Here is a 25,835-nt window from a genome sequence, read left to right on the forward strand (position 1 = left end):
GGGCCAGTAGGAGTAAGGGGCAGTAGGAAGTAGGATCAGGGGAAGTAGGATCAGGGCGGCAGTAGGAGTAGGATCAGGGCAGTAGGGAGTAGGATCAGGGCAGTAGGGATCAGGGCAGTGGAGTAGGATCAGGGGCAGAGGATCAGGGCAGTAGGAGTAGGATCAGGGAGCAGTAGGATCAGGGCAGTAGGATCAGGGGGCAGTAGGATCAGGGGCAGTAGGATCAGCGGGCAGTTAGAGTAGGACCAGTGAGGCCAGGTAGGAGAGGAGGCAGGGGTCAGTAGGAGTAGGGATCAGGCGGCAGTTAGGAGTAGGATCAGGGGCAGTAGGAGTAGGATCAGGGGGCAGAGGGAGTAGGATCAGGGGCAGATAGGAAGTAGGATCAGGGGCAGTAGGAGTAGGATCAGGGCAGAGTAGGATCAGGGGGCAGTAGGGAGTAGGATCAGGGCAGTAGGAGTAGATCAGGGGGGCAGTAGGAGTAGGAATCAGGGCAGTAGGAGTAGGATCAGGGGCAGTAGATCAGGGGGCCAGTAGGCAGTAGGATCAGGGGCAGTAGAGTAGGATCTAGGGGCAGTCAGGAGTAGGCATCAGGTGGCAGTTAGGATCAGGGGGCATAGGAGTAGATCAGGGCCAGTAGGATCAGGGGCGTAGGAGTAGGGGCAGTAGGAGTAGGATCTCAAGGGGAAGTAGGATCACGGGGGCAGTAGGAGTTAGGATCAGGGGCAGTAGGAGTTAGGATCAGGGGCAGAGGATCAGGGGGCATAGGGAGTAGGATCAGGGGCAGTAGCGATCAGGGGGCAGTAGGAGTAGGATCAGGGGGCAGTAGGAGAGGATCAGGTAGCAGTAGGATCAGGTGGGCAGTAGGATCAGGGGGCCAGTAGGAATCAGGGGCAGTAGGATCAGGGGGCAGTAGGAGTAGGATCAGGGAGGCAAAGTGGAGTAGGAATCAGGGGGAAGTAGGATCAGGGGGCGTTAGGAGTAGAATCAGGGGCTATTAGGAGTTAGCATCAGCGGGGCGAGTAAGGAGTTAGCGATCAGCGGGCAGTAGGAGTAGGCTCAGGGGCAGTAGGATCAGGGCAGTAGAGAGTAGGATCAGCGGGCAGTAGGATCAGGGGCAGGAGAGTAGGATTCAGGCGGCAGTAGGAGTAGGAGTCAGGGGCAGTAGGAAGTAGGATCAGGGGCAGTAGGAGTAGGATCAGGGGCAGTAGGATCAGGGGGCAGTAGGAGTAGGATCAGGGGCAGTAGGAGTAGGATCAGGGGGCAGTAGGAGTAGCGATCAGGGGCAGGTATAGGATTCACGGGGCAGGTAGGAGTAGATCAGGCAGTAGGAGTAGGATCAGGGGGCAGTAGGAGTAGGATCAGGGGCAGTAGGAGTAGGATCAGGGGCAGTAGGAGGTAGGATCAGGGAGGCAGTAGGAGTAGGCATCACGGGGCAGTAGGAGTAGCGATCAGGGGCCAGTAGGATCAGGGGCAGTAGGAGTAGGTAGGATTCAGGGGGGAGTAAGAGTAGGGATCAGGGGGCAGTGGAGGAGTAGGAATCAGGTGGCAGTAGGAGTTAGATCAGCGGGGCACGTAGGAGTAGGGGCAGGGGCAGTAGGAGTAAGATCAGGGGCGTAGGAGTAGGATCATGGGGGCAGAGGAGTAGGATTCAGGGGCAGTAGGAGTAGGATCAGGGGCAGTAGGGCAGTAGGATCAGGGGGCAGTAGGAGTAGGATCAGGGGCAGTAGGAGTAGGATCAGGGGCAGTAGGAGTAGGATCAGGGGGCAGTAGGAGTAGGATCAGGGGGCAGTAGTGTCCTGGAGTTAAATCTGTTGGATCCACTCCTAATACTGCAGCCAATAGACCCCCCCTGTAGGTAATAATAATGGGTACAGGGTGCACTTCCCACCAGCAGCCACAGGGGGGCAGCAGCAGTTACACACTGGGGTACAATCATGGGGTCCCCACTCCTCCTGTGCCGGGCATGGGGGGGGCAGTGCAATGTGGGACTCACAGACTTGTGATACAGATACTGAGAGCTGATTGGTTATTGCTGGCCCCACCCCTGATGCATCACACAGATTCCTGCCTATAGGCCGACTCATATTGCTGTGTGTCTGTTATTATATTGGGGTGAAACCCCCCCAGACTGTTCTGCCACTTTGGCTTCTCCTTATTCTTAGCGCCCCCCATATCTAAACGCTCCTCCCCCTACAGGTTTAGGGGTACAACACCCAGACCCCCCCACATCTTCGCCCTATAGGGGAGCAGGGTGCCTGTGTGTATCTAAGGGATCCCGCCCCCCGTCTTTTTGTGGCGCCGCCCCGAACCCCCCAATTTTCCCATTGACTTTGACAGGGAAGATTCTCAAACTGCCGCCCCCCTTACAGCTGTGAGGCCACGCCCCCCAAACTTGAGTCACACAGTCATTGGCTCAGCCTGAATGAAAATAGGATGATTATTGGATGCCCAAAAGTGGGCGGAGCTGTGATTAGCCAATCAGATTTTACCTATTGACTTGGCAGAAACCCAACCTGCTGCCAGTCTCACAGTATTAACCCCCGGGCCCCCAAACTTTTCACAGTTGGTCACTAGGGGGCTGCAGGTTTAGTTTTGAAAAAGTGGGTGGAGCCACCAACAGCCAATCAGATTTCACCTATTGAATTTTATTGGTTATGTGTCAGGGTTCCCAAACGTTGCTCAGTCAGTCATTGGTTGACTTTGTACTCAAGGTTAGGAAAAGTGGGCGGGGCCGCCAAAAGCCAATCACATTTCTTTCATTGTTTTTAGTGGGGAAATGTAACTGTTGCCATTCTCACAAGTTTAATGCCAGGGTCCCCACACGTTGCTCAGTTTGTCATTGGGTGACTATGTTCCAAGTTTAGAAAAGTGGGCGGGGCCAACAACAACCAATCAGATTTCACCTATAGACTTCATATGTTTAAATTCAAACTGCGGCCATTCTTTAGATATTAACACTAAGGGCCCCAAACGTTGCAGAGAAAATGTGGGTGGAGCCAACAACAGCCAATCAGATTTTAACTATTGGTTTTCAATGGGGAAACCCAACCTGCTGCCAGTCTCACAGTATTAACACCAGGGCCACTAGGGAACTGCATTTATTTTGGTTTTCAAAAAAGTGGGTGGAGCCACCAACAGCCAATCAGACTTTGTCGGGGGTTCCTGAACTTTGCCCAGTCAGTCACTGGCCGACTACATATTCAGGGTCAGAACAAGTGGGCGGAGCCACCAACAGCCAACCCATTTCCACCCATTAAATTTCATTGGTTTATATTTAACTGATGCCGTTATTTACGTATTAATTCCAGATACTTAAACTTTCCAGAGTTACTCACTGGGTATTTGCTGTTCAAAGTTAGAAAAAAAGTGGGCGGAGCCACCAACAGCCAATCACATTTCACCTATTTACTTTCAATGGTGAAGTGTAAAATGCTGTCAGTCTCACAATTTTTCTGCCTAAATCCCCAAACGTTGCACAGTTGGTCCCTGGGGGACTGCAGTTCAAAAATAGGAACAGTGGGTTGGGCCACTAACAGCCAATCAGATTCCATCCGTTGAATTTTATTGGTTTAAATATAAAATGCTGCCAGTCTCACACTATTTATGCCAGGGTGCCCACTGTTTGTCACTGGGTGACTTCCACTCAAGGTTAGAAAAAGTGGGCGGAGCCACCAACCACCAATCACAATTCACCTATTGACTTTTATTGGTTTCAATTTAAACTGCTGCCGTTCTGTAACTATTAATCCCGGGGCCCCTAAACTTCGCAGAGTTAGTTGCTGGGTAACTGCAGTTCCAGGTTAGAAAAAGGGGGTGGAGCCACCAACCGCCAATCAGATGTCGTTGGCTTTCAGTGGGGAAATTTAAGTTGCTGCCATTCAGTCACTATTAATCCCAGGGTCCCCCAAGCTTTGCCCAGGGGTTTTACTGTATAACTGGGGCCCAAGGTCAGAGAAAGTGGGCGGAGCCAACAACAGCCAATCTGATTTCATTCAGTGACTTCACGTTTTTCAACCCAACATGAAGTTTGTTCTCAAACCTCCCTTTGTAGTTATTATTATTATTATTATTATTATTAACATTTATTTATAAAGCGCCGACATACCCCGCAGCGCTGTACAATATTATGTTCTTATGGTTAAACCTTCCCAGTCTCTAATCATCTATTTCCCCCAATGCAGAGTCTTCCTTCCGATTTGCCTTCCTCGCCCAATGGGGGCGCCGTGTCCCCGACCCTCCAGCGCAGGTAAGTGTCCCCCAGATCCAGCGTCTGGGGCCCCTCCCCCTATTCCCTTATCCCTGCACTGTGATTGGCTCTTGTTATAATAACCGCTATCTGCACAGAAATGTACAATAATGTGTATTTGGGGACATTTGTATTGTAAGTTCTGTGCAATGTAAATACTATAGGGTTTATGTAATAGCAACAGTAATAGTAACAGCAATAGTAATAATTATAGTAATAGCAATAATTATAGTAATAGTAATAGTAATAATAATAGCAATAGTAACAGTAATAGTAATAATCATAGTAGCAATAGTAACAGTAATAGTAATAATTATAGTAACAGTAACAGTAATAGTAACAGTAATAGTAATAATTATAGTAACAGTAATAATTATAGCAATAGTAACAGTAATAGTAATAATCATAGTAGCAATAGTAACAGTAATAGTAATAATAATAGTAACAGTAATAGTAATAATTATAGTAATAGTAACAGTAATAATAATTGTAACAGTAATAGTAATAATTATAGTAATAGTAATAATAATAGCAATAGTAACAGTAATAGTAATAATTATAGTAACAGTAATAATTATAGCAATAGTAACAGTAATAGTAATAATTATAGTAACAGTAACAGTAATAGTAACAGTAATAGTAATAATCATAGTAATAATAGCAATAGTAACAGTAATAGTAATAATAATAGTAACAGTAATAGTAATAATTATAGTAATAGTAAGGACCTGTCGGCTTTGGCCGCCGATATTGACCCTCTGTGCCCACCGTGGGGCATTTGGGCAAATGATTGGATCGCAGGGGGCCAATTCTGTTATTTCACTTTCTCACATGAGTAGTAAATTTGCCCCGGGGCAGGTATGGGATGTTAGTAAATACCTAGCCCCTTTGTCTCTATTTCTTCTTCTTCCATTTCCCCATGAGGCCAGAAGATGGCGGCAGAGTTCTACCCCTCCATGGGGCTCCGCAAAGGCTTTCGCCTATAAACTTCTGCCCCATCAATCTGCCCCCAGACCTTGGCTTTGGACTTCCCTCCCCCATACAATCCCACCGCAGATCAAACTGCACCTACATTGGTTCACATTTGCCCCCCTTACAGTTTATTGCCCCTGATGTGGTGCAGATGCCGCAGGGGAAGTCTGTTCCCGGCCCAGGAGGGTGAGAGAGAAGCAGCTGCAAAGAAGGACATAAAGGGTTAACTCTCTGGGCAGGGGGTTGGGTTTCCAACTGATACCCTGATTGGTCCTGACCAGCCTGTGCCGCCCCCCCAGTGCCATCCTGTTGCCCAACCACAGAGGCGCCAGTGTCAGGACCCACCAGTTCTTGACAAACCAAATCTGTTTGGCAGAACCCACGGGCCCAGAAGCCTTTGCTTCTATTTGGTTACTGTTGCTAGGGGCGGGCACAGGACTAGGGAAGGGCGAATGCCAGGCTGTAAAGGGGGGGGGGGGGGCAGAGGGGCCACATGTTTGGGGGCTTTGTGATATTAAATGATGATTTCATATAAAGAGTCTATTGGTCTTTGCACAGACTGGGGCCCATCTGCCCCATTGGCCTTTGTTATTCTGGAGGGTCACTGGGGTACTACAGGGAGAACCAAGGTTACAGGAGTGTAGGGCTCCTACTGTGGGTTCCTCGGGAGTACCTGGCACCGGTGCTGAGGGGGGTTCTTTGGAATGTTTGAGTTTCTGATTTGCCTGAAATGCCCCCGTGTAACTGCCCCCCCTTTGTGCCCAGGCAGAGCCGCAGGGAGTTGTGGCAAGTTTGGAGGACGGAGGTGCAGGACCAGGTGCGGTCCCTCTGGCTCTACCTGCAGATGATGGAGGCCTCCTTCCCTGAGCTGGGTACCGCCCCCCTACAGGTAACCCCGCCCCCACAGAACCATCCCAGCACCCTGACCCCACCCACACAGGCAGGGGCGGAGCTACAGAGCCGGCAGCTGCAGGGGGGCCCAGAAGGTATAGGGGGGACCAAAAGATATTGGGGATTGGGGGGACCCAGAAAGTATTGGGGGGCCCATGAGGCCCTAATTAATGAGCAATTTAAATACGTATTGATAAAACAGACTGTGGGCATTTGGGGGCCCAGTAACATCTAATTGCCCCACTGCGCAGTCACATGGGGCCCCCAGTCATCATGTTTAACCCTTTGCTGGCATTGTTCCTATTCAGCTTCTGGGGCGCAGACAGGCAGGAAACCATCTGGGCCTCGGGTTAAGTACCAACCAGTAACTGATCCAACAGAACCAGTAAATCTCCAGCCTTGGAGACCCGACTCCTGGGTCCCGTTGTCTGGCAACTAAATCCAGCAATGAGGGGCCCGGGGCCACTAAACCCCCTGCCTGACAGCTCCCCCTGCCAGTGAATGAGCCCCACAGCCAGGACCCCCACAGAGCCAGATCCCCTATAGAGCCGGGACCCCCACAGAGCCGGGACCCCCACAGAGCCAGATCCTCTATAGAGCCGGGACCCCCACAGAGCCAGATCCCCCACAGAGCCGGGACCCCCACAGAGCCGGGACCCCCACAGAGCCAGATCCCCCACAGAGCCGGGACCCCCACAGAGCCAGATCCCCCACAGAGCCGGGACCCCCACAGAGCCGGGACCCCCACAGAGCCAGATCCCCCACAGAGCCGGGACCCCCACAGAGCCAGATCCCCCACAGAGCCAGAACCCCCACAGAGCCAGATCCTCTATAGAGCCGGGACCCCCACAGAGCCGGGACCCCCACAGAGCCAGATCCTCTATAGAGCCGGGACCCCCACAGAGCCAGATCCCCCACAGAGCCAGAACCCCCACAGAAGCCAGATCCTCTATAGAGCCGGGACCCCCACAGAGCCAGATCCCCCACAGAGCCGGGACCCCCACAGAGCCAGAACCCCCATAGAGCCAGAACCCCCATAGAGCCAGAACCCCACAGAGCCGGGGGCCCCCACAGAGCCGGGACCCCCATAGAGCCAGGGCCCCACAGAGCCGGACCCCCACAGAGCCAGGGCCCCCACAGAGCCGGGACCTCCCACAGAGCCGGGACCCCACAGAGCCAGGGCCCCCACAAAGCCGGGGACCCCCACAGAGCCGGGGCCCCCACAGAGCCGGGACCCCCACAGAGCCAGGGCCCCCACAAAGCCGGGACCCCCACAGAGCCGGGGCCCCCACAGAGCCGGGACCCCCATAGAGCCAGGGCCCCCACAGGCCGGGACCCCCACAGAGCCAGGGCCCCACAGAGCCGGGACCCCCACACATTCAGGGGCTTCTCCTCAATTCCCCCCCCATTCCACACACTGGCACAACCCGCCCCCATTTCCCCCCCCCATTCCCACACACTGGCACAGACCCGCCCCCATTCCTCCCCATTCCACACACCACAGACCCGCCCCCATTCCCCCCCCATTCCCACACACTGGCACAGACCCGCCCCATTCCCTCCCCCATTCCCACACACTGGCACAGACCCGCCCCATTCCCCCCCCATTCCCACACACTGGCACAGACCCCGCCCCCATTCCCTCCCCCATTCCCACACACTGGCACAGACCCGCCCCCCCCCTCCCCCATTCCCCACACACTGGCCACAGACCTCCCCCATTCCCTCCCCATTCCCACACACTGGCACAGACCCGCCCCCATTCCCTCCCCCATTCCACCACACTGGCACAGGACCCGCCCCCATTTCCCTCCCCCATTCCCACACACTGGCACAGACCCGCCCCATTCCCTCCCCCATTCCCACACACTGGCAAGACCCCGCCCCCATTCCCTCCCCCATTCCCACACACTGGCACAGACCCACCCCCATTCCCTCCCCCATTCCCACACACTGGCACAGACCCGCCCCCATTCCCTCCCCCATTCCCACACACTGGCACAGACCGCCCCCATTTCCCTCCCCCATTCCCACACACTGGCACAGACCCGCCCCATTCCCTCCCCCATTCCCACACTGGCACAGACCCGCCCCCATCCACACACTGCACAGACCCGCCCCCAACAGCCCGGCCCCTCCCCCTGCCCCAGGGAAGGGGGTCAGTGTATTGGCAGGACAATGTCAGGGGGCCCTCAGGTTGTGCCCAGACAATGGCTCCTGCCCTGCAGACTAATTGCCCAGATACCCCCCCCCCGAGATTTACAGCCCCCGGGGGCCTTTATTCTGTTACTGAGTCCTGGGGGGGAAACACCCGAGTCACAAGGTGGGGAACAATAATAACCCTGGGAGGGTCCCCCCCAAACCCACAAACATGGCTTCCCCCCAACTATAAATGGGGGCAGCTCCCCCCCCAAACTCAGAAATGGGGGCTCATTCACTCAACCCCAAAAAGCTGACAGGGGCCCCAATGGGCATTTCCTGGTGGATCCGGGGGGGCAGGTTCCTTGGGGCACAAGAACCGGAGCCCCGGAGGGGGGACATAATGACCCCCAGAACCCCCCAAGCCGCCAGTACAGGCTCTAATGCCCAGACTCAGGCAGCACAGGGGGGGGGGGGGACAAGCAGCTGCCCCGGGGGGGGGGCCCACAATATATTTGGGAAAAGGACAGATTTAGGTTTATGTGCAACTCCCGGGGCTGCTGGGAATCCCACATTGTTTCCTGGGACTTTGCCCCCGACATGTGACTTATTGTGGGGCCCCTGAATAGCCTCGGGGGCTACTGACTCACTGGGGGGGCGGGGGGGGCAGAGCAGCCGCAATTACATAACAAAAGGCTTGAATTTTACTGCTGCGACTCAGAAACCTCTTGTTCTCTGCCCCGCCCCTTCCCCCGCCCCCTTTCCCTTCTGTACAGGAATGAATGGGTATTGGGGAGTTGTATCAGGAGTCAGAACCAGCAGTGCAGGGAAGGGAAAGGGACAGACACAGTGACAGTTACACATAACTATAAACCCAGTGAGAATGAGGGATGAATGGGTATTGGGGAGTTGTATCAGGAGTCAGAACCAGCAGTGCAGGGAAGGGAAAGGGACAGACACAGTGACAGTTACACATAACTATAAACCCAGTGAGAATGAGGAATGAATGGATATTGGGGAGTTGTATCAGGAGTTCAGAACCAGCAGTGCAGGGAAGGGAAAGGGACAGACACAGTGACAGTTACACTAACTATTAAACCCAGTGAGAATGAGGAATGGAATGGATATTGGGGAGTTGTTATCAGGAGTCAGAACCAGCAGTGCAGGGAAGGGAAAGGGACAGACACAGTGACAGTTACACATAACTATAAACCCAGTGAGAATGAGGGATGAATGGGTATTGGGGAGTTGTATCAGGAGTCAGAACCAGCAGTGCAGGGAAGGGAAAGGGACAGACACAGTGACAGTTACACCATAACTATAAACCCAGTGAGAATGAGGGATGGAATGGATATTGGGGAGTTGTATCAGGAGTCAGAACCAGCAGTGCAGGGAAGGAAAGGGACAGACACAGTGACAGTTACACATAACTATAAACCCAGTGAGAATGAGGAATGAATGGGTATTGGGGAGTTGTATCAGGAGTCAGAACCAGCAGTGCAGGGAAGGGAAAGGGACAGTGACAGTTACACATAACTATAAACCCAGTGAGAATGAGGAATGAATGGGTATTGGGGAGTTGTATCAGGAGTCTCAGAACCAGCAGTGCAGGGAAGGGAAAGGGACAGACACAGTGACAGTTACACATAACTATAAACCCAGTGAGAATGAGGAATGAATGGATATTTGGGGAGTTGTATCAGGAGTCAGAACCAGCAGTGCAGGGAAGGGAAAGGGACAGACACAGTGACAGTTACACATAACTATAAACCCAGTGAGAATGAGGAAATGAAATGGATATTGGGGAGTTGTATCAGGAGTCAGAACCAGCAGTGCAGGGAAGGGAAAGGGACAGACACAGTGACAGTTACACATAACTATAAACCCAGTGAGAATGAGGAATGAATGGATATTGGGGAGTTGTATCAGGAGTCAGAACCAGCAGTGCAGGGAAGGGAAAGGGAGTGGGTGCAGGGGGGCACAGAGTTGGGGGCCCCACTCCCCATCCCCCAGTCTGACCCTGGGACTCACAATAAGATTTGTTCTATTAACCCCTGCAGTGCCAGAGGGCCGAGCCCGGCGTTGCCTGGGTAACTGGCAGGGGCTTAGGAACCATTCAGGGGGGAAGGGGGGGGGGGATAAATTAGGGGCTGGGAGAAATCTCAAAACATCCCCCCCCCCCATGTATCGGGGGCTTTGCAGAAAGGAAGCGGCTGTGGCTCTGACCCCCCATTTATCCCTCTATTGTAACTTCTGTGATTCATCTTTACCCCACACCCCACTCTCCTGCCCACTCACTAGTGCACTTACTCACTCCCTGCCCACTCACTAGTGCACTTACTCACTCCCTGCCCACTCACTAGTGCACTTACTCACTCCCTGCCCACTCACTAGTGCACTTACTCACTCCCTGCCCACTCACTAGTGCACTTACTCACTCCCTGCCCACTCACTAGTGCACTTACTCACTCCCTGCCCACTCACTAGTGCACTTACTCACTCCCTGCCCACTCACTAGTGCACTTACTCACTCCCTGCCCACTCACTAGTGCACTTACTCACTCCCTGCCCACTCACTAGTGCACTTACTCACTCCCTGCCCACTCACTAGTGCACTTACTCACTCCCTGCCCACTCACTAGTGCACTTACTCACTCCCTGCCCACTCACTAGTGCACTTACTCACTCCCTGCCCACTCACTAGTGCTCTTACTCACTCCCTGCCCACTCACTAGTGCTCTTACTCACTCCCTGCCCACTCACTAGTGCACTTACTCACTCCCTGCCCACTCACTAGTGCTCTTACTCACTCCCTGCCCACTCACTAGTGCACTTACTCACTCCCTGCCCACTCACTAGTGCTCTTACTCACTCCCTGCCCACTCACTAGTGCACTTACTCACTCTCCTACCCACTCACTAGTGCTCTTACTCACTCCCTGCCCACTCACTAGTGCACTTACTCACTCCCTGCCCACTCACTAGTGCACTTACTCACTCTCCTACCCACTCACTAGTGCCACTTACTCACTCCCTGCCCACTCACTAGTGCACTTACTCACTCCCTGCCCACTCACTAGTGCACTTACTCACTTTCCTACCCACTCACTAGTGCTCTTACTCACTCCCTGCCCACTCACTAGTGCTCTTACTCACTCCTGCCCACTCACTAGTGCACTTACTCACTCCCTGCCCACTCACTAGTGCACTTACTCACTCCTGCCCACTCACTAGTGCACTACTCACTCCTGCCCACTCACTAGTGCTCTTTACTCACTCCCTGCCCACTCAACTTAGTGCTTTCTTCCCCTGCCCACTCACTAGTGCCTTACTCACTCCCTGCCCATCACTAGTGCACTTACTCACTCCCTGGCCCACTCACTAGTGCTCTTACTCACTCCCTGCCCACTCACTAGTGCACTTACTCACTCCCTGCCCACTCACTAGTGCTCTTACTCACTCCCTGCCCACTCACTAGTGCACTTACTCACTCCCTGCCCACTCACTAGTGCCTTACTCACTCCTGCCCACTCACTAGTGCACTTACTCACTCTCCTACCCACTCACTAGTGCTCTTACTCACTCCCTGCCCACTCACTAGTGCACTTACTCACTCCCTGCCCACTCACTAGTGCACTTAACTCACTCTCCTACCCACTCACTAGTGCACTTACTCACTCCCTGCCCACTCACTAGTGCACTTACTCACTCCCTGCCCATCACTAGTGCACTTACTCACTCCCTAGCCCACTCACTAGTGCTCTTACTCACTCCCTGACCCACTCACTAGTGCTCTTACTCACTCCCTGCCCACTCACTAGTGCTCTTACTCACTCCCTGCCACTCACTAGTGCTCTTACTCACTCCTGCCCACTCACTAGTGCTCTTACTCACTCCCTGCCCACTCACTAGTGCTCTTACTCACTCCCTGGCCCACTCACTAGTGCTCTTACTCACTCCCTGCCCACTCACTAGTGCTCTTACTCACTCCCTGCCCACTCACTAGTGCACTTACTCACTCCCTGCCCACTCACTAGTGCACTTACTCACTCTCCTACCCACTCACTAGTGCACTTACTCACTCCCTGCCCACTCACTAGTGCACTTACTCACTCCCTGCCCACTCACTAGTGCACTTACTCACTCTCCTACCCACTCACTAGTGCTCTTACTCACTCCCTGCCCACTCACTAGTGCTCTTACTCACTCCCTGCCCACTCACTAGTGCACTTACTCACTCTCCTACCCACTCACTAGTGCTCTTACTCGCTCCCTGCCCACTCACTAGTGCACTTACTCACTCCCTGCCCACTCACTAGTGCACTTACTCACTCCCTGCCCACTCACTAGTGCACTTACTCACTCCCTGCCCACTCACTAGTGCACTACTCACTCTCCTACCCACTCACTAGTGCTCTTACTCACTCCCTGCCCACTCACTAGTGCTCTTACTCACTCCCTGCCCACTCACTAGTGCACTACTCACTCTCCTACCCACTCACTAGTGCACTTACTCACTCCCTGCCCACTCACTAGTGCACTTACTCACTCCCTGCCCACTCACTAGTGCACTTACTCACTCTCCTACCCACTCACTAGTGCTCTTAACTCACTCCCTGCCCACTCACTAGTGCTCTTACTCACTCCCTGCCCACTCACTAGCTGCTCTTACTCACTCCCTGCCCACTCACTAGTGCTCTTACTCACTCCCTGCCCACTCACTAGTGCACTTACTCACTCCCTGGCCCACTCACTAGTGCACTTACTCACTCTCCTACCCACTCACTAGTGCTCTTACTCGCTCCCTGCCCACTCACTAGTGCACTTACTCACTCCCTGCCCACTCACTAGTGCTCTTACTCACTCCCTGCCCATTCACAAGTGCTCTTACTCACTCCCTGCCCACTCACTAGTGCTCTTACTCACTCCCTGCCCACTCACTAGTGCTCTTACTCACTCCCTGCCCACTCACTAGTGCACTTACTCACTCCCTGCCCACTCACTAGTGCACTTACTCACTCTCCTACCCACTCACTAGTGCTCTTACTCGCTCCCTGCCCACTAACTAGTGCACTTACTCGCTCCCTGCCCACTCACTAGTGCTCTTACTCGCTCCCTGCCCATTCACAAGTGCTCTTACTCACTCCCTGCCCATTCACAAGTGCACTTACTCACTCCCTGCCCACTCACTAGTGCTCTTACTCACTCCCTGCCCACTCACTAGTGCACTTACTCACTCCCTGCCCACTCACTAGTGCACTTACTCGCTCCCTGCCCACTCACTAGTGCACTTACTCGCTCCCTGCCCACTCACTAGTGCTCTTACTCGCTCCCTGCCCACTCACTAGTGCTCTTACTCGCTCCCTGCCCACTCACTAGTGCTCTTACTCGCTCCCTGCCCACTCACTAGTGCACTTACTCGCTCCCTGCCCACTCACTAGTGCTCTTACTCGCTCCCTGCCCACTCACTAGTGCTCTACCGCTCCCTGCCACTCACTAGTGCTCTACTCGCCCCTGCCCACTCACTAGTGCTCTTACTCGCTCCCTGCCCACTCACTAGTGCACTTACTCGCTCCCTGCCCACTCACTAGTGCACTTACTCACTCCCTGCCCACTCACTAGTGCACTTACTCACTCCCTGCCCACTCACTAGTGCTCTTACTCGCTCCCTGCCCACTCACTAGTGCTCTTACTCGCTCCCTGCCCACTCACTAGTGCACTTACTCGCTCCCTGCCCACTCACTAGTGCTCTTACTCGCTCCCTGCCCACTCACTAGTGCACTTACTCACTCCCTGCCCCACTCACTAGTGCACTTACTCACTCCCTGCCCACTCACTAGTGCACTTACTCACTCCCTGGCCCACTCACTAGTGCTCTTACTCGCTCCCTGCCCACTCACTAGTGCTCTTACTCGCTCCCTGCCCATTCACTAGTGCACTTACTCGCTCCCTGCCCACTCACTAGTGCTCTTACTCGCTCCCTGCCCACTCACTAGTGCACTTACTCGCTCCCTGCCCACTCACTAGTGCTCTTACTCGCTCCCTGCCCACTCACTAGTGCACTTACTCGCTCCCTGCCCACTCACTAGTGCTCTTACTCGCTCCCTGCCCACTCACTAGTGCTCTTACTCGCTCCCTGCCCACTCACTAGTGCTCTTACTCGCTCCCTGCCCACTCACTAGTGCTCTTACTCGCTCCCTGCCCACTCACTAGTGCTCTTACTCGCTCCCTGCCCATTCACTAGTGCACTTACTCGCTCCCTGCCCACTCACTAGTGCTCTTACTCGCTCCCTGCCCACTCACTAGTGCTCTTATTCGCTCCCTGCCCACTCACTAGTGCACTTACTCGCTCCCTGCCCACTCACTAGTGCACTTACTCGCTCCCTGCCCACTCACTAGTGCACTTACTCACTCCCTGCCCACTCACTAGTGCACTTACTCACTCCCTGCCCACTCACTAGTGCTCTTACTCACTCCCTGCCCACTCACTAGTGCTCTTACTCACTCCCTGCCCACTCACTAGTGCTCTTACTCACTCCCTGCCCACTCACTAGTGCTCTTACTCACTCCCTGCCCACTCACTAGTGCTCTTACTCACTCCCTGCCCACTCACTAGTGCACTTACTCACTCCCTGCCCACTCACTAGTGCTCTTACTCACTCCCTGCCCACTCACTAGTGCTCTTACTCACTCCCTGCCCATTCACTAGTGCTCTTACTCACTCCCTGCCCACTCACTAGTGCTCTTACTCACTCCCTGCCCACTCACTAGTGCACTTACTCACTCCCTGCCCACTCACTAGTGCACTTACTCACTCCCTGCCCACTCACTAGTGCTCTTACTCACTCCCTGCCCACTCACTAGTTGAGTTATTCCCGTACCGCTGATTTACTCTCTGTGTAAGTGAGTCTCCGGGTTCTGACACTGAGTTGCTCATGGATCCGTGGGTTAATACCTAAACCCAATGTTTATTTATTGGAAATCCCAGAACCATTTGGCAGTAAACAATGCTATGTGGTTGCTAGGGGCAGCACACTGGGTAACAGTTTGCATTCCAAGGTAGAAAAGTAAGAAACAAGTAAGTTTAACTTGGCCTTTAATCAGGGACTTACAGCCATTTGGGCTTTTTGTGTGCGGCAGTCACTGGGCTCAGTGTCAGTTCTACTGGGTCCCGATTCCCCGACCCGAGCCCGATACCCACAGAACCTTCCCAGTCCCATTAACTCATTACTGGCCAGTAGCTGCCCCTGCCTGGGATACACAGTCCCATTAACTCATTACTGGCCAGTAGCTGCCCCTGCCTGGGATACACAGTCCCATTAACTCATTACTGGCCAGTAGCTGCCCCTGCCTGGGATACGCAGTCCCATTAACTCATTACTGGCCAGTAGCTGCCCCTGCCTGGGATACGCAGTCCCATTAACTCATAAACTGGCCAGTAGCTGCCCCTGCCTGGGATACACAGTCTCATTAACTCATTACTGGCCAGTAGCTGCCCCTGCCTGGGATACGCAGTCTCATTAACTCATTACTGGCCAGTAGCTGCCCCTGCCTGGGATACGCAGTCCCATTAACTCATTACTGGCCAGTAGCTGCCCCTGCCTGGGATACACAGTCCCATTAACTCATTACTGGCCAGTAGCTGCCCCTGCCTGGGATACACAGTCCCATTAACTCATTACTGGCCAGTAGCTGCCCCTGCCTGGGATACACAGTACCATTAACTCATTACTGGCCAGTAGCTGCCCCTGCCTGGGATACACAGTCTCATTAACTCATTACTGGCCAGTAGCTGCCCCTGCCTGGGATACACAGTCCATTAACTCATAACTGGCCAGTAGCTGCCCCTGCCTGGGATACGCAGTCCCATTAACTCATTACTGGCCAGTAGCTGCCCCTGCCTGGGATACACAGTCTCATTAACTCATTACTGGCCAGTAGCTGCCCCTGCCTGGGATACGCAGTCCCATTAACTCATTACTGGCCAGTAGCTGCCCCTGCCTGGGATACGCAGTCCCATTAACTCATTACTGGCCAGTAGCTGCCCCTGCCTGGGATATGCAGTCCCATTAACTCATTACTGGCCAGTAGCTGCCCCTGCCTGGGATACGCAGTACCATTAACTCATTACTTGCCAGTAGCTGCCCCTGCCTGGGATACGCAGTCTCATTAACTCATTACTGGCCAGTAGCTGCCCCTGCCTGGGATACACAGTCTCATTAACTCATTACTGGCCAGTAGCTGCCCCTGCCTGGGATACGCAGTATCATTAACTCATTACTGGCCAGTAGCTGCCCCTGCCTGGGATACGCAGTATCATTAACTCATTACTGGCCAGTAGCTGCCCCTGCCTGGGACTCCCAGTATCATTAACTCATTACTGGCCAGTAGCTGCCCCTGCTTGGGATACACAGTATCATTAACTCATTACTGGCCAGTAGCTGCCCCTGCCTGGGATACGCAGTACCATTAACTCATTACTGGCCAGTAGCTGCCCCTGCCTGGGATACACAGTCTCATTAACTCATTACTGGCCAGTAGCTGCCCCTGCCTGGGATACACAGTATCATTAACTCATTACTGGCCAGTAGCTGCCCCTGCCTGGGATACACAGTCTCATTAACTCATTACTGGCCAGTAGCTGCCCCTGCCTGGGATACACAGTATCATTAACTCATTACTGGCCAGTAGCTGCCCCTGCCTGGGATACACAGTCTCATTAACTCATTACTGGCCAATAGCTGCCCCTGCCTGGGATACGCAGTCCTATTAACTCATTACTGGCCAGTAGCTGCCCCTGCCTGGGATACGCAGTATCATTAACTCATTACTGGCCAGTAGCTGCCCCTGCCTGGGATACACAGTCTCATTAACTCATTACTGGCCAATAGCTGCCCCTGCCTGGGATACGCAGTCCCATTAACTCATTACTGGCCAGTAGCTGCCCCTGCCTGGGATACGCAGTATCATTAACTCATTACTGGCCAGTAGCTGCCCCTGCCTGGGATACGCAGTCTCATTAACTCATTACTGGCCAGTAGCTGCCCCTGCCTGGGATACACAGTATCATTAACTCATTACTGGCCAGTAGCTGCCCCTGCCTGGGATACACAGTCTCATTAACTCATTACTGGCCAGTAGCTGCCCCTGCCTGGTATACACAGTACATATTCAGCAGAGCCAGGGTATATAGGTAAGAGTGGCCCCTAGAGGGGTAAGAGGACCATCTTACAGACCCCTGAATGGCTTGCCAGCCCCCAGTCATTGAAGAGGATTCCCAGGCTTTAGTGCCCAACTCAGGGTGACCCTAGTGGAACAATAACAGTCCCTGCCCCCAGGAGCTTACAGCCGATTACAACCTGGGAATCCTTTAGTGACAGTGCCTCCCCCACCTCCCTCTCCGCCCCCTCACTCCCAGCACCCCCATCACTCCCAGCACTCCCATCACTCCCAGCACTCCCATCACTCCAGCAGGGCTAGTGAAAGAGATGGGAGAACAATACGGAATCCCGCCGGATTCACACTCAGGGCAGCAGGGAACTTTGTCTGCGGAGTCAGAAGGAGCCTCGGGCTGAAGCCACGACACCCGGATTCTGCGGCCCAGACCCCCCAACACCTTCCTGCTCCATATGGACTCACTGGGCAGCAGGGGGCACTATGGCGCCCCAGAGAGGATGCTGGGAGAAAGCTGGATGTAGTGGAACAGGTGCACTGGGAAACTTGGAAGCAGCCGTGTATGGCGAGGTAACTACTCCTTATATACAGCCTTATATATATGCCTGGTCCTTATATACAGCCTTATATATATGCCTGGTCCTTATATATAGCCTTATATATATGCCTGGTCCTTATATACAACCTTATATACGTGCCTACTCCTTATATACAGCCCTATATATGCGCCTGGTCCTTATATACAGCCTTATATATGCCATGGTCCTTATATACAGCCTTATATGTGTGCCTGGTCCTTATATACAGCCTTATATATGCGTCTGGTCCTTATATACAGCCTTATATACATGCCTGGTCCTTATATACAGCCTTATATACATGCCTGGTCCTTATATACAGCCTTATATACTTGCCTGGTCCTTATTTACAGCCTTATATATGCACCTGGTCCTTATATACAGCCTTATATACGTGCCTGGTCCTTATATACAACCTTATATACGTGCCTGGTCTTTATATACAGCCTTATATATGCACCTGGTCCGTATATACTGCCTTATATACGCACCTGGTCCTTATATACAGCCTTATATACGTGCCTGGTCCTTATATACAGCCATATATAAGCGCCTGGTCCTTATATACAGCCTTATATACGTGTCTGGTCCTTATATACAGCCTTATATACGCGCCTGGTCCTTATATACAGCCTTATATACGTGCCTGGTCCTTATATACAGCCTTATATACGCGCCTGGTCCTTATATACAGCCTTATATACGCGCCTGGTCCTTATATACAGCCTTATATATGTGCCTGGTCCTTATATACAGCCTTATATATGCACCTAGTCCTTATATATACAGCCTTATATATGCCCTGGTCCTTATATACAGCCTTATATACGCGCCTGGTCCTTATATACAGCCTTATATACACGCCTGGTCCCTATATACAGCCTTATATATGCCCTGGTCCTTATATACAGCCTTATATACGCGCCTGGTCCTTATATACAGCCCTATATACGCGCCTGGTCCTTATATACAGCCTTATATACGTGCCTGGTCCTTATATACAGCCTTATATACGTGCCTGGTCCTTATATACAGCCTTATATACGTGCCTGGTCCTTATATACAGCCTTTATTTGCACCTGGTCCTTATATACAGCCTTATATATGCCCTGGTCCTTATATACAGCCTTATATACGGCGCTGGTCCTTATATACAGCCTTATATACACGCCTGGTCCTTATATACAGCCTTATATACGTGCCTGGTCCTTATATACAGCCTTATATTTGCACCTGGTCCTTATATACAGCCTTATATATGCCCTGGTCCTTATATACAGCCTTATATACGTGCCTGGTCCTTATATTCAGCCTTATATACGCGCCTGGTCCTTATATACAGCCTTATATACGTGCCTGGTCCTTATATACAGCCTTATATATGTGCCTGGTCCTTATATACAGCCTTATATATGCACCTAGTCCTTATATATACAGCCTTATATATGCCCTGGTCCTTATATACAGCCTTATATACGCGCCTGGTCCTTATATACAGCCTTATATACACGCCTGGTCCCTATATACAGCCTTATATATGCCCTGGTCCTTATTTACAGCCTTATATACGCGCCTGGTCCTTATATACAGCCCTATATACGCGCCGGTCCTTATATACAGCCTTATATACGCGCCTGGTCCTTAATACAGCCTTATATACGTGCTGGTCCTTATATACAGCCTTATATACGTGCCTGGTCCTTATATACAGCCTTATATTTGCACCTGGTCCTTATATACAGCCTTATATACGCGCCTGGTCCTTATATACAGCCTTATATACACGCCTGGTCCTTATATACAGCCTTATATATGCCCTGGTCCTTATATACAGCCTTATATACGCGCCTGGTCCTTATATACAGCCTTATATACGCGCCTGGTCTTTGTATACAGCCTTATATACGCGCCTGGTCCTTATATACAGCCTTATATACGTGCCTGGTCCTTATATATAGCCTTATATACGTGCCTGGTCCTTATATACAGCCTTATATTTGCACCTGGTCCTTATATACAGCCTTATATATGCCCTGGTCCTTATATACAGCCTTATACGCGCCTGGTCCTTATATACAGCCTTATATACGCGCCTGGTCCTTATATACAGCCTGATATACGTGTCTGGTCCTTATATACAGCCTTATATATGAACCTGGTCCTTATATACAGCCTTATATATGCGCCTGGTCCTTATATACAGCCTTATATATGTGCCTGGTCCTTATATACAGCCTTATATACGTGCCTGGTCCTTATATACAGCCTTATATACATGCCTGGTCCTTATATACAATACCCCTTGCGCCAAAGATTTAGGGATATAAATCTGCAATAAATAGCAGATAGACCTGTAATTAAATTCAATGCAGTTGCCTGTCTGTCTGTGGGGCAGTTGTCTGTCTGTCTGTGGGGCAGTTGCCTGTCTGTCTGTGGGGCAGTTGCCTGTCTGTCTGTGGGGCAGTTGCCTGTCTGTCTGTGGGGCAGTTGCCTGTCTGTCTGTGGGGCAGTTGCCTGTCTGTCTGTGGGGCAGTTGCCTGTCTGGTCGTGGGGCAGTTGCCTGTCTGTCTGTGGGGCAGTTGCCTGTCTGTCTGTGGGGCAGTTGCCTGTCTGTCTGTGGGGCAGTTGCCTGTCTGTCTGTGGGGCAGTTGCCTGTCTGTCTGTGGGGCAGTTGCCTGTCTGTCTGTGGGGCAGTTGCCTATCCCAGATCTGGTACTTTTGGACAGAACCATCACTTGTGCTGTAGTTGGACCAGACCCAGTGGGTAAGGGGGGGCCCTACATGTACCCAACGTGTACCCCGGGGTGAGGTACTGGCAAATGGAATTTACTCCTTACACGACTGGCACAGATGGTACATGGGCACGGGCTGGCACGGATGGTGCATGGGTACGGGCTGGCACGGATGGTGCATGGGTACGGGCTGGCACGGATGGTGCATGGGTACGGGCTGGCACGGATGGTGCTTGGGTACGGGCTGGCACGGATGGTGCATGGGTACGGGCTGGCACGGATGGTGCTTGGGTACAGGCTGGCACGGATGGTGCTTGGGTACGGGCTGGCACGGATGGTGCATGGGTACGGGCTGGCACGGATGGTGCTTGTACAGGCTGGCACGGCTGGTGCATGGACGGGCGGCTACGGATGGTGCATGGGTTACGGGCTGGCACGGATGCGTGCTTGGGTACAGGCTGGCACGGCTGGTGCATGGGTACGGGCTGGCACGGATGGTGCTTGGGTACAGGCTGGCAAGGATGGTGCATGGGTACAGGCTGGCACAGATGGTGCTGGGTTACGGGCTGGCACGGATGGTGCATGGGTACGGGCTGGCACGGATGGTGCATGGGTATGGGCTGGCACGGATGGTGCATGGGTATGGGCTGGCACGGATGGTGCATGGGTACGGGCTGGCACGGATGGTGCATGGGTATGGGCTGGCACGGATGGTGCATGGGTATGGGCTGGCACGGATGGTGCATGGGTACGGGCTGGCACGGATGGTGCATGGGTACGGGCTGGCACGGATGGTGCATGGGTATGGGCTGGCACGGATGGTGCATGGGTACGGGCTGGCACGGATGGTGCATGGGTATGGGCTGGCACGGATGGTGCATGGGTATGGGCTGGCACGGCTGGTACATGGGTACGGGCTGGCACGGATGGTACATAGGTACAGGCCGGGACGGGTGTGTGGGCATTGTGCCCCTGTACTGATCTGATGCCACCCACGAGCCACCCTGGCACGTACCCTGTCAGACTGGGAGCTGATAGGTTGGACATGGGGCAATTAGCTTCCCCCCCAAGGCGCTGAGGGTCCTTTCACTTATTCATGCACCCCCAGAAGTACCCCCAGTGCCTGGCACTGACTACTGACTGACAATGGGGGTGCCCAACTTAGATTAATGGGGGAATTCACCATGTTTGGTACCCAGGTGGCACTGCGCAGAACATGCTGCCCGCCCGGGTGGCACCGCGCCCGCCCATATGAGGGTGGCACCTCCCTGTGACAAGTGACAAATCTATTCCCGGTGTCTGATTGATGGAGTGGCGCCAGCGTTCCGTCTGCCCTGGAATGCCCATCATGTGCCCACACTGGAACGCCAGCCATTGTCTCGCTTTCCGGACAGATGGTCCCTTTCTCTTTCCCTTGTTCCTTTCCTGGAAGTGAACTAATGGCGCTCGGTTCCCCCACAAAGGGAGCAGCTGCCGGGCTGGGGGTCCCGTCCCCCCTTATTGCTCTCTCGTTACCATTCTGGGCTAATTAATGAGGGGGCGACAGCCGGGGGCTCATGTGGCACAATATCCGCAATCAGCGCAGCTATGGGCACAATATGGTGCCACACCAGGGGGGGATTTGGGGTGAGTGCTTATTTGTGCCCTGGGTACCCCTGGAACTATAGCAGGGTGACTGTTACCCCAATGTTTCTATATATCTGTAACCTTGTTATGGGCTAAGGGGGCCCAGCCTGAAGGCCAGTTAGGGGGGGATTTGGGGTGAGTGCTTATTTGTGCCCTGGGTACCCCTGGAACTATAGCGGGGTGACTGTTACCCCAATGTTTCTATATATCTGTAACCTTGTTATGGGCTAAGGGGGCCCAAGCCTGAAGGCCAGTTAGGGGGATTTGGGGTGAGTGCTTATTTTGTGCCCTGGGTACCCCTGGAACTATAGCGGGGTGACTGTTACCCCAATGTTTCTATATATCTGTAACCTTGTTATGGGCTAAGGGGGCCCAGCCTGAAGGCCAGTTAGGGGGGGATTTGGGGTGAGTGCTTGTGCCCTGGGTACCCCTGGAACTATAGCGGGGTGACTGTTACCCCAATGTTTCTATATATCTGTAACCTTGTTATGGGCTAAGGGGGCCCAGCCTGAAGACCAGTTAGGGGGGATTTGGGGTGCTTATTTGTGCTCTGGGTACCCCTGGAACTATAAGCGGGGTGACTGTTACCCCAATGTTTCTATATATCTGTAACCTTGTTATGGGCTAAGGGGGCCCAGCCTGAAGGCCAGTTAGGGGGGATTTGGGGTGAGTGCTTATTTGTGCCCTGGGTACCCCTGGAACTATAGCGGGGTGACTGTTACCCCAATGTTTCTAATATATCTGTAACCTTGTTATGGGCTAAGGGGGCCAGCCTGAAGGCCAGTTAGGGGGGATTGGGGTGAGTGCTTATTTGTGCCCTGGGTACCCCTGGAACTATAGCGGGGTGACTGTTACCCCAATGTTTCTATATATCTGTAACCTTGTTATGGGCTAAGGGGGCCCAGCCTGAAGGCCAGTTAGGGGGGGATTTGGGGTGAGTGCTTATTTGCCCCCTGGGTACCCCTGGAACTATAGCGGGGCTTATATCTAATTAAGACCAGGATGTTATTGATACAGTGACACAGAGAAGGGCAATTCCGGCAGAACAAGGTTAATCCCAATGAGCACAGTGGGGGCAGATTTCTGATTATTTAGGCCCGATGGGCATTTAGCTGGGGCAGGGTTGCTGGGGGACCAACTGCCTCGGCTCCTCACTAATCCCCCGACCTACTGACCATTTAATCCCCAAACAAAAGCCTCGCGCGCCCGGCTGAGCTCAGAGACGGAGATTGAGATGTTGCGGTGAGAGAAGAGTTTGGGGGGTTTGGAGAGAGGGGACGCATCTGTGCTTATTGGGGACAGCGAGCATTTGTGGGGCCCCAGGATTTCTGAAGGCCTCCCAGCACCCCTATACTCCCCCTGTACTTTCCATACTCCCCCTGCACCCCTATACTCCCCCAGTGCCTCTATACTCCCCCTGCACCCCTATACCCCCTGGCACCCCTATACTCCCCCTGTACTTTCCATACTCCCCCTGCACCCCTATACTCCCCCAGTGCTCTATACTCCCCTGCACCCCTATAACTCCCCTGTACCCCTATACTCCCCCTGTACTCTCCATACTCCCCCTGCACCCCTATACTCCCCCAGTGCCTCTATATCCCCCTGCACCCCTATACTCCCCCTGTATCTCCATACTCCCCCTGTACTCTCCATACTCCCCTGCACCCCTATACTCCCCCAGTGCCTCTATACTCCCCCTGACCCCTATACTCCCCCTGTACTCTCCATACTCCCCCTGCACCCCTATATCCCAGTGCCTCTATACTCCCCCTGCACCCTATACCCCCTGCACCCCTATACTCCCCCTGTACTTTCCATACTCCCCCTGCACCCCTATACTCCCCAGTGCCTCTATACTCCCCTGCACCCCTATACTCCCCCTGTACTCTCCATACTCCCCCTGCACCCCTTACACCCCTGCACTCCTATACTCCCCCTGTACTTTCCATACTCCCCCTGTACTTTCCATACACCCCCTGTACACTCCATAATCCCCCTGCACCCCTATACTCCCCCTGCACCCTATACTCCCCCTGCACCCCTATACCCCCCCTGCACCCCTATACTCCCCCTGTACTTTCCATACCCCCCTCACCCTTATACTCCCCCTGTACTTCCATACTCCCCCTGTACTCCTCATAATCCCCTGCCCCCTATACTCCCAGTGCCTCTATACTCCCCCTGCACCCCTATACTTCCCTGTACTCTCCATACTCCCCCTGTACTCTCCATACTCCCCTGCACCCCTATACTCCCCCAGTGCCTCTATACTCCCCCTGCACCCCTATACTTCCCCTGTACTCTCCATACTCTCCCTGCACCCCTATACTCCCCCAGTGCCTCTATACTCCCCCTGCACCCCTATACTCCCCCGTTGCCCCTATACTCCCTGTACTCTCCATACTCCCCCTGTACTCTCCATACTCCCCTGCACCCTATACTCCCCCTGCACCCCTATACTCCCCCTGTACTCTCCATACTCCCCCTGTACTCTTCATACTCCCCCTGCACCCTTTATACTCCCCCAGTGCCTCTATACTCCCCCTGCACCCCTATACTCCCCTAGTGCCTCTATACTCCCCCTGCACCCCTATACTCCCCCTGTACTCTCCATACTCCCCCTGCACCCCTATACTCCCCAGTGCCTCTATACTCCCCCTGCACCCCTTATACTCCCCCAGTGCCCCTATACTCCCCCTGTACTCTCCATACTCCCCCTGTACTCTCCATACTCCCCCTGCACCCCTATACTCCCCCTGTACTCTCCATACTCCCCTGCTACTCTTCATACTCCCCCTGCACCCCTATACTCCCCCAGTGCCTCTATACTCCCCTGCACCCCTATACTCCCCAGTGCCCCTATACTCCCCCTGCACCCCTATACTCCCCTGTACTCTCCATACGTCCCCTGTACTCTCCATACTCCCCCTGTACTCTCTATACTCCCCTGCACCCCTATACTCCCCCAGTGCCCTATACCCCTGCACCCCTATCTCCCCCAGTGCCCCTATACTTCCCCTTGTACTCTCCATACTCCCCTGTACTCTCTATACTCCCCCCTTGCACCCCTATACTCCCCTGTACTCTCCATACTCCCCCTGTACTCTCTATACTCCCCCTGCCCCCTATACTCCCCCTGTACTCTCCATACTCCCCTGTACTCTCTATACTCCCCCGTTTGTACTCTCTATACTCCCCCTGCACCCCACTACTCCCCCTGTACTCTCCATACTCCCCCTGCACCCCATACTCCCCCTGCCCCTATACTCCCCCTGTACTCTTCATACTCCCCCTGCACCCCTATACTCCCCCAGTGCCTCTATACTCCCCCTGCACCCCTATACTCCCCCAGTGCCCCTATACTCCCCCTGCACCCCTTAACTCCCCTGTACTCTCCATACTCCCCCTGTACTCTCTATACTCCCCTTTGCACCCTATACTCCCCAGTTGCCCCTATACCCCCCTGCACCCCTAT

At 53.4% G+C, this 25,835-nt stretch overlaps 1 protein-coding gene across 1 annotated transcript in view; it reads left to right on the forward strand.

Moving 5' to 3' along the window:
• Positions 1–4,155: 4,155 nt before the first annotated feature.
• The window catches only part of LOC116411513, a 30,987-nt gene continuing 9,307 nt past the window's right edge, over positions 4,156–25,835 (forward strand). The window contains exons 1-3 of the mRNA XM_031903897.1: positions 4,156–4,246; positions 5,984–6,107; positions 17,719–17,991. The gene's annotated coding sequence lies outside the window, so the exon portion shown is untranslated. The remainder of the gene's footprint in view (positions 4,247–5,983; positions 6,108–17,718; positions 17,992–25,835) is intronic.

Source organism: Xenopus tropicalis, chromosome 6 (genome assembly GCF_000004195.4).
Source record: "Xenopus tropicalis strain Nigerian chromosome 6, UCB_Xtro_10.0, whole genome shotgun sequence".
Classification (NCBI taxonomy): Eukaryota; Metazoa; Chordata; class Amphibia; order Anura; family Pipidae; genus Xenopus; species Xenopus tropicalis.